Source organism: Sardina pilchardus, chromosome 1 (genome assembly GCF_963854185.1).
Source record: "Sardina pilchardus chromosome 1, fSarPil1.1, whole genome shotgun sequence".
Classification (NCBI taxonomy): Eukaryota; Metazoa; Chordata; class Actinopteri; order Clupeiformes; family Clupeidae; genus Sardina; species Sardina pilchardus.
The window spans coordinates 3,178,461-3,188,652 of NC_084994.1; the positions used below are offsets into that span (position 1 = coordinate 3,178,461).

The following is a 10,192-nucleotide window of genomic DNA, read 5'->3' on the forward strand; positions in this document are numbered from 1 at the left end:
CCTGAAAGGTTTGTAATGTTATGAGAGGATAGAATTGTATACAAATAATCAATTTATTAACATAAGAGTCACTTTATGGCACATTATGAACCACAATCCTACTATGCTTAATTTTGTGTGAATATTTCGTCCAAAAAATTGGACTGGGTGTGTACAGGTCTTAAGACACAAATAAAACACCAATCAAACCATGTGCTACGCTAGTCATAATAATAATCCTTTACAAAGACATGTCTGACTAACACCAACCTTAATGTCTGCAGTTTGCAGTGGGGACTAGACAGTCCCTTAGAGAGAAGATGGACTCCAGAATCTCCCAGGACATTGTGACTCAGGTCCAGCTCTATCAGGGAGTTTGGTGACTGTAGAACAGCAGCCACAATTCCACAGGACTTCTCTGAGAGTTTGCATTCAGCAAGTCTGCATAACAACATAAGAAAGGATAAAATATTGCCCAATCACACAAACACACTCACCCACCCACAACCCCCTGATACCTGCACAAGACTAGTGCACATGTGCAAAATTGCAAATTTCTCAGTCATGCACCTACACACCTGAAAGGTTTGTAATGTTATAAGAGGACAGAATTGAACTGTATACATATAAGCAATTTCTTAACGTAAGAGGCACTTTGTGGCACACCACCAACCACAATCCTGTAGTGAAGATTTCTCAATTCTTCAAATGAAAAAATGTCCACAAGGTACATTTGCAACAGCTCATTCAAATAAAACGGTGTCATAAAAAAGTGAAGTGCATGTTCACACAAGACTATTTCACCTTTAGGCTTTTTTAAAGGTTTTATACCGTCAGCCTAGATTGGTACTAGACTAGTATGGGTGAACCGGTCAGGGCAGGTCAGATCCCATTGACGCCTGTTTCCAACTGACTTTCAGAGACGTAATCAGCAATGAAATCAAACATACAATCTACCACATCCATTTCAGAAGTGCAGCAAGCACATCTTGTTGGTAATTATAGTTTTATGATAGCTATTTACTCAATTGTAAAGAAATAAAACAGTCCTAGATTTTTGGTGATTCAGGAACTAGAAGTCAATGGGCTCCTTTCCAGACTGAAAAATTCCAAATTAAAATTTTCTAACAGGTTACACTTGGTTCACCCCAGGTGGTAGTAGACTAGTGACTTCAACATTATATTGAGTCACTATAATTAGCACAGTCTCTCCATCAGAAACTCACCGTGCCTTTCTGCAGCACCTCACAGCTGGGAGCAGTCTCCTGCGTCCCTCATCTGATGTGTTGTATTTCTTCAGATCAATCTCATCCAGCACATCCTCAGACATCAGAAGCATGTGGGCCAGTGCTGAACAGTGGGCAGGAGACAACTCCTGTTTCATGTTCTTTGGTGATGACAAAAATGTCTGAATTTCTTTGTGCATGGAATCATCATTCATTTCAAATAAACAGTGGAAAAGATTGATGCATCGTTCAGGAGAGAGACCTTCTCTGTTCAGCTTCTTCATGTACTGACATGTTTCCCTAATACTGTGAGAACTGTTGTGTGTGTTGCTCAGTAGACCTTGCAGAAGTTTGTGATTTCTCTCCACAGAAATACCCATCAGGAAGCGAAGGAAGAGATCCAGGTGTCCGTTCTGGCTCTCCAAAGCCTTATCAACTGCCCTCTTAAGTAAAATATGTAAGTTGTCTTGTGTTTGTCCTCCAAATGCTGATACAACATTAGATAAAAATGATGGATTGAGTTCATCTCTTTCCTGTTCACTGAGGAAGCATTTCAATGCCTCAAGTTTCTTAGCCAAATACGAGTGAAACACAAACACAGCTGCCAGAAACTCCTGGACACTCAGATGCACAAAGCAGTAGACCTTCTTCTTTTGAGATTCCAGATTTTCTGTCTTGAAGATCTCAGTGCACATGCCAGAGTACACTGAGGCTTCACTGACATCAATACCACACTCTCTCAGGTCTTCCTCATAAAACATGAGGTTGCCATTCTCTAGATTCTTGAAAGCCAGTTCTGCCAGCTTCAGTAAAATGAACCTCTGAGATTTTAGGAGTTTCTTTGTATCTTTTTCAGATTTACTCTGATACTTCTGATCCTTTCGTGTGGTTTGGATGAGCAAGAAGTGTATGAACATCTCAGTCAGCGTTTTGGGAATGTCTTTGATGTTTTTCCTTTCCAGCATCTGCTGAAGTACAGTAGCTGCAATCCAACAAAAGACTGGAATGTGGCACATAATATGGAGACTCCTGGATGTCTGAATGTGTGAGATGATTCTGTTGGCCTGACTCTGATCACTGATTCTCTTCCTGAAGTATTCTTCCTTCTGTGGGTCATTGAATCCTCGTACTTCTGTTACCTGGTCGATGAACTGATCAGGAATCTGACTGGCTGCAGCTGGTCGTGAGGTTATCCAGATGAGTGCAGAGGGAAGCAGAGTTCCCTGAATGAGGCTCGTTATCACAACATCCACTGATGATGTTTGTTTCACATCAGACAACTCACTGTTCTGCTCCAGGTCAAGAGTCAACCGACTCTCATCCAAACCATCAAATATGAACACAACCTGACAGTCTTTGTATCCTTCACCATCATTCAGCTCCTTCAACTCAGGGTGGAAGTCAAGCAGGAGGCTGTGAAGACTATACTGATCACCTCTGACTAAATTAAGCTCACGGAAAGAAAGGGGAAACATCAAATCTACATCCTGATTGGCTACCCCATCTGTCCAATCAAGAATGAACTTTTGCACTGAAACAGTTTTTCCAATACCAGCAACACCTTTGGTCATCACAGTTCTGATGTGCTTCTCCTGTCCAGGTAAGGGCTTGAAGATGTCGTTGCAGTTGATTGGTGTGTCTTCTGTGTTTTGATATCTGGACGCTGACTCTACCTGCCAAACCTCATGTTCCATATTCACCCCTTCACTCTCTCCTCCTGTAATGTAGAGCTCTGTGTAGATCTTATTGAGGAGTATCTCAGCTCCTGGTTTGATGATGCCTTCAGAGATGTTCTCAAACCTCCTCTTCAGACTGGCTTTGTGATTCTTTATGACTCTCCTCAGGTCTTCATCTGTTTAAAAATGACAAAACAAGTAATTTAAAAGTCACCATAAAAGTCCATAATAAAAACAATCCATTCATACTCACAAACTCACTACAAATAGGCCTACATCCACAAGCACTAATGAACAAAACTAAATAAATAGGTATATTTGTTGTTGTTCACAGGGCTTAAAATGTTCAGTCCCTCACAAGCAGAATAACACAGGGAGGGAGGGAGAGAAAAGTGGTTCTGTATGTGATCGCGCGCGCGCGCGTGTGTGTGTGTGTGTGTGTGTGTGTGTGTGTGTGTGTGTGTGTGTGTGTGTGTGTGTGTGTGTGTGTGTGTGTGTGTGCGTGTGTGTGTCTGCAAATTAAGCGCCATACCCACAATCCCACACTGAAATGTAGGCCCTGAGATCAGTTTGAATCCATTACTTTACTTCTCAGAAAACCTGATCAAATCCAAAATGTACACTCACCTAGTTCCCTCTTTCTGCCTGGTGTATGTCCAGCGTGCAGGTGTCTCCTTGGTCCTAGAGCCTGGGTCAGATCAGCCCGTACCCTGCAGGGACATCAGACAAACAACACTTGGACTAATGCACTGATTGGTCCTCAGATAATCTGCTGATTAAAATGTGCACTATGCCCTCTTTATTTTACCTGCACTTGTATCTGTTCAGAATAGAATAGAGATGTAAAGGATCCATTCCACAAAATCCAGGAGGGACCAGACTACTACAAACCAATACTAAATTTGAAAAATAAGTTAAGAATTGGAATTTCATTTAATCGCCAATCCTGATCCAGCAGGCAAGCTTTAATGACCATCCTCAATTCAGACATTAGAACTAAAACACAACGCAACCCACTAGACAATCCAACAGATGCAAAGCTATGAGCTTTTGCATTCACTTTTATTGTTGTGTCAGTGTTTGTCTGTGTCTGTAGAATGACATGTGACTGACATGCCTACAGACTGATGACTACTCACTCTAGACCTGATGGAACTGGTTCACTGCTGAATTGGGGCATCACACCCATGGACTGATCACTCTTCATGGACACACAGCTGGGCACTGGAGATGGAGGTCTGTGTGTCTGTGGGCTGGTTACATAAGGAGACACAAGAAACTGATGAACATCAACTTATTGAGTAAATAAGCATAATTATGTTGTAATTATGTAATTATGTATTTCCACAGTGTGCGTGTGTGTGTGTGTGTGTGTGTGTGTGTGTGTGTTTGTGTGTGTGTGTGGTATTGTATGTTAATAACATTTCTAAATGGTGTGTAGCCTATAAAATCTAGACTGATAACTACTCACTCTAGACCTGATGGAACTGGTTCACTGCTGAAGTTGGGCATATTACCCATGGACGCACAGCTGGGCACTGGACATGGAGGTCTGTGTGTCTGTGGGCTGATTACATAAGGAGACACAAGAAACTGTGAACGTGTGTGTGTGTGTGTGTGTGTGTGTGTGTGTGTGTGTGTGTTATAACAGTAAATAAATGAAACCCTTTGGCCTACGTCTCAGTCCAGTGAAAGTCAGACAGTCGCGACCTGAATCCGAGCCGACGGCTTCGTAGAGAGTAGTTCAGCTAGCCAACAGTTAAGCGGCCTGTTAGGCGACAGCGTTCTCCGGCAAGCAGTCAACGTGTTTCTTCTCTCTCTCAATTTAGCCCCACTCTAGCCACTGGCGGCAGCCATTTCGAATCCTTAAATTGCCGCCGTGATTTCACAAGGGGGGCGTGTCTCGCAAATTAAGGCAGGTGCGTCTCCTTGACAGGAGGACAGGAGCGTCACAGTGTGTGTGTGTGTGTGTGTGTGTGTGTGTGTGTGTGTGTGTGTGTGTGTGCGTGTTCGTGTGTGTGTGTGTGTGGTATTGTAAGTTAATAACATTTCTAAATGGTGTGTAGCCTATAAAAACTACAGACTGATAACTACTCACTCTAGACCTGATGGAACTGGTTCTCTGCTGAAGTCGGGCATAAAACCCTTGGACCGATCACTCTTCATAGACACACAGCTGGGCACTGGAGATGGAGGTCTGTGTGTCTGTGGGCTGATTACATAAGGAGACACAAGAAACTGATTTACATCAACTCACTGAGTAAACTAGATGTACCGCAAAGCGATACACAATATGACCGCCGCTCAGTCCTGCACAATCTCTCAAATATCAATCACGCTTTTGTTTCCATCGCCTGCTCCATCCCTACTGCAACATTTATGTACCGGTATGTAAATGAGTGTGTGCATGTGTGCGCTTGCTTTTGTGTATGAGTGCTTCTCTGTCTATGAGTGTGTGTGTGTTTTATGTGTCTCTGTGTTCTCTGCCGTCACTGTCAGTCCAATATCAGATAACACACACACACACACACACACACTCACATGCGCGCGTGTGAGGAGCAGGTTAGAACTTTACTTTGTCACTGATGAGAATCTATGAGTTCTTACATTTACTTTTCTTAACTCATCCTATTTCTTAAATGTGTATGTGTGTGTGTGTGTGTGTGTGTGTGTGTGTGTGTGTGTGTGTGTGTGTGGCGTATATAAGCTGGACAAAAACTACAAAAGGTTCACGGCAGTGTAGGAAACTTGCAGTGATGGTATTATCAGTCTAATGTCCACTACTATTGAATTCTCTTTCTCCTGCTGCTCCCATGAACATGTGGATTCATTTGTGCAGTTTACAAGTTTACTGCCAACACAGACAGACACCAAATGATTCCAAACACAGACAATGAGGCACCAATGCACCAGAGAACAGAGAGGGTGTGGGGGCAGCTATGATGTGTACTGCATCTGTGGATTCACTTACCCTCCATCAGAGTGTGTTGCTTTGCTGCTTTGTTGCACACAGCTGTGTGCTGCAGACTCTGGTCTGGGTGTTTTACTGGGACCTGCAGCCTCCTCTCTCTCCTGAGAGACACTCATCCTAGCAGCAGTGGGAGAGTCTCTCTGGGAATGGACATGAGACATATGCAGCTTTACCTCTTGTGTAATGGGTCACCACATACTGTAGATTATACTGTAGCTGTAGCTAAACATGAACCTCTATCTTTGTTTTTAGCACTCTGATAAGATCTAAACCAGAAGGCACACAAAACTAGCCTGAACAGCCAGACCCACATTACTGCCGCTAGGGGCGTCTAGATATCTAGGCTACAACATCACCGGTTATGCACAACTATTTTGGGCTTGATTCCATAATCTGGCCCTGGCAAAGGAATAGGCTATCTCGATTATGTTACAACGGCGTTATAGCCTAATATGTGACCATTCAAAGCGAAATCAGTCGTTTTGCGCACGACGTTATTTTGAGAAAATCAACAATAACAAACTTCCGGGTTAAAATGTTGAATTTCACGTTTTCGCATAATTTGACTATACAGTCTACAGTTTCATATCGTGAACGCATTTCACGGAAAAACAAAACGTTTAGACTGTGGCAGGATTCAACACATCTGCTGTCATTGTGCACGCGCCGCTTAAAAAGTTGATTTCTCCTCTTCTGGCATATCATGACAGGATGTCAACTTTGGATGCGTTTATCTTAGCGATAGTTTGTGTAATACCCTTGATATACATATCGTTGGAAAGCTTAGTGTATGGCCGTTCACCTGAGCACAGTAACTTAATTCAGTATTTTTTACCGAAACGACTGGTTCCGCTTTACAGGGTCACATATGTAATGTTGGCAAGCCCGCATGCCATTGTTAGGGCGAGGCCCTATGTTCGTCGAATTAAACCTTCAAGTTCATGCAATGAAATTCCAAATATTCCACATACCGAAAACATAAAGTGAATGACAACATGACCACATTAAATAGTGGGTGTCTTACCTTAGGCTACAAACTGTGTGCCCTCGATACAAAACAACAAAGTCAGACGCGTCACGGAGTCAAACTATTTACTTTCGTTTTTACTTCAGAAGTCTCTCCCCGTGTGAAAGCGATTTTTAACGTAACCTTAATGGAATGTATAGTAGGCCAGACATCCGAAGTCTCCCAGAAGGTCCGGGAGTCTCCCCCATATTGATAGCGGCTCCCTGATGCCCGCAAATTACTTAAAATCTCACGGAATCCAGAGCGAGGGAGAAGGTGCGCGCACACGGGACAACAGACCGCGTGAGCGGCTGTGTAGCGCGCGCACGACAGAGGAAAGGGAGCTAGACCCGCGTGTGCTTAGGTGCCTCATGAAGCATCCTGATTGGCCTGTCTTGGTAAGTCAACCAATACAAGTTCAGTGTGGGCGGGCTTTTATCTCTTCTCCCGAATCAAGTGCATTCAAATACTTTTTTTTTTTCTTTGATTGAACGTGTTTTCTTTGACCTAAGTGAATGTTTTTTTTGATTGAAGATATATTTTTTTGATTGAAGCACACTTCTTTACGATTGAATAATAAAGACACAAATCTACCTCCATAGTGAGTGACCCAAATTCGGGATGCCTCCCTGAAATTACTTTTTGCAGGTTGAGATGTCTGTGTAGGCTAACTGGGACAACATTTCATTTCATGCTGTGCCAATATAATCTGTGACTTTTTAAAAGGCTATCCTGTGTGCATTTAGTAGCCGATATGCCTACTGCAATAAAGGCTATCCTGTGTGCATTTAGCAATATGCCTACTGCGGTGAAGAAAGCCGACCTTCACAAAAGATTAAATGCAACTTAAAACTTTCTCCCATTTTCTCATATGAAAATAGATTAGAAACCTGTAAATGGGCAGATAACCTATAGCCACAGAATAACTGGAGCTGAAAATAATAAAATTATGTTTTATTATTATCTAAGCTAGTATTGTTTGAACATGAAGACTCCCTAAAACACCAGAGCTTGAGTTTGAAATTGTACACATTTCAAATAAATGCCGTATTATGCACATAATGTACAGTAGTATTCTACACACATCAACTGATGAAGAACCATGTGGACTAACGGTTATAAGTTCATGCCATCAGAATGTAGAATGCTAGCCTAGAAATCTAGACGCCCCTAGCGGCAGCACATGTAATTTGGCTGGCAGGGCAGTCTAGGCACGATCCATAGAGCTTAGGAGCTAAGAACTGGAAAATCAAGCTGGCCAATCACAGCGTGTATAAAGTCGGTGGGCGGGCTTAACATAATGGTGACTGACATACGACCAGAAGTTGCAAAGGTAACGCATCCTGCTACTTGAAAACAAGAAGATGATTCGTTTAGCGTTATCCTATTGCGGAGAGGGAATTTGAAAGACAAGTGTTTATCCCACCCCTTCGATTGAGCCCTTACTACGGTGAGTTCCCAGACCCTACACATCTTGATGTGGGTCTGGCTCGTCAGGCTAGTAGAATGCTACTACAGTGATGTCCAACTCAGAGCCATATAGATACAAAACTCAAACAAAGTGAACTTTCTTCAAGACACTGTACAAGGTATATCAATTGTCAATCATTGTGTGTGTGTGTGTGTGTGTGTGTGTGTGTGTGTGTGTGTGGAGTGGAGCGTGTGTGTGGAGTGGAGCGTGTGCAGGTGTGTGTGTGTGTGTGTGTGTGTGTGTGTGTGTGTGTGTGTGTGTGTGTGTGTGTGTGTGTGTGTGTGTGTGTGTGGAGTGGAGGGTGTGCAGGTGGATGTGTGTGTGTGTGGACAGGTTGGTGGGTGCAAGTAAAAATGTTTTAGAAGTTCCAGCCTGCGAGTCCAGAAACACTGCTGTTCTCCCTCTCCTGTTAGTGTTCCAGGTGAGTGTGTGTGTGTGTGTGTGTGTGTGCGTCAGTCACACAACCCGCGATGTCATTCATCACAGCAGACGTGAGGGGGGCCTAGGAGTTCCAGACTTCGAGTGGACTTACATCGCCACTAGACTGTCGCACTTACTAAGCATGCTAAACAGTGACGATAGCACCGTAAGAGAGATGGCCCGTGCCTCCCTTTTTCTCGACCTTGGGAAGCGCAAAGTCCCCCTCGCCCGAGAACCGGAACCCAGCTTTCTAGGATTCCGTAAGAAAGCGAATGGCAAACTTGACACTCATGCCGCCGGTTTTGGGGTCAGATCGGACTGGCCTGATCTCAACGATCTCTGCAATTGGACTGGTGTTGACTTGCAGTGGTCTGGAGTCGATACCACACATGTTACACCGTATGAAGTGATGATTAAGGACGAAAACATCACTGTGACTGCAACAGTACTGCAAGACGGTCTGCGCTATTCAGTTCCACCTGGAAACAGCCGTGCGTCTCTGCTGTCAATCAAACACCAGCAGCGTCAGAGACATTGGAGAGGATTAAAACTCCAAGGAAAGCTTGCATGTATCCCCTTTGCTGATCACTCCATCTCACACACAATTTTTCACAATTCATCTATTGATGAAGACATACTCATTTTCACAGTCAAAGCCAGGCTTCAGGTATACCCAACAAGGTTAAACCTGTCAATCTGGTATCCTCGTTCCCACTCACCATTGTGTATGCATCATGGACAAGAGCAAGTCATAGAATCCATGTCACACATATTAAATGGCTGTCTTTTTTACAAAGGTCTTTACATATCCAGGCATGACAGGATTGTGGACATTATATCTGAGAAGTTACCATCGTTATTCTCGCCACATGTGTCAATACATGTAAATTGTGTTGTTAAACAACAAATGTTTTCCAGGCGTTCCAGAGAAATGTCTGTGTTCTCTGAGTTAAGTGCCACCAGGCCTGATATTGTAGTCATTGATGAGTACAATAGGGATGTGTTCATCCTGGAAGTAGGCTGCTGTTTTGATTCTTGTCTAGAGGAGGCTTACTTAACAAAGCTAGTAAAATATCACCCTCTTGTACAGACAATAACTAGCCTTGGCTACAAGTGTCAATATCTGGTGCTCATCTTTGGCAGCCTGGGCCACGTGCATAGGCTTGTCATTAGGGGTCTCAGGATAGTTGGCTTTACAAAAGCAAGGGCAAAGCAAATTGCCAAATACTGCTCAATATCCTCCATTATTGGGAGTCGCCATATATGGAGAAGAAGGTGTTTTGTGTATCCATAAAATCTGCTGTTTGAATTGTCATCATGCTCACATTGGTGGATCATGCCTTAGCAATGTTCTGCATCTGTAACATTTATGTCCTTTTGTACATTTATTATGAATTGCAGACATAAATAAAGTAGTTAAAATGTGTGAGAGAGAGAGAGGGA

The 10,192-nt window shown here is 43.2% G+C and overlaps 2 pseudogenes; both read right to left on the minus strand.

Moving 5' to 3' along the window:
- Positions 1-2,680, minus strand: part of LOC134075851 (NACHT, LRR and PYD domains-containing protein 12-like) — a 28,781-nt pseudogene extending 26,101 nt beyond the window's left edge.
- A 6,319-nt stretch (positions 2,681-8,999) lies between these two features.
- Positions 9,000-10,192, minus strand: part of LOC134075956 (NACHT, LRR and PYD domains-containing protein 12-like) — a 44,453-nt pseudogene continuing 43,260 nt past the window's right edge.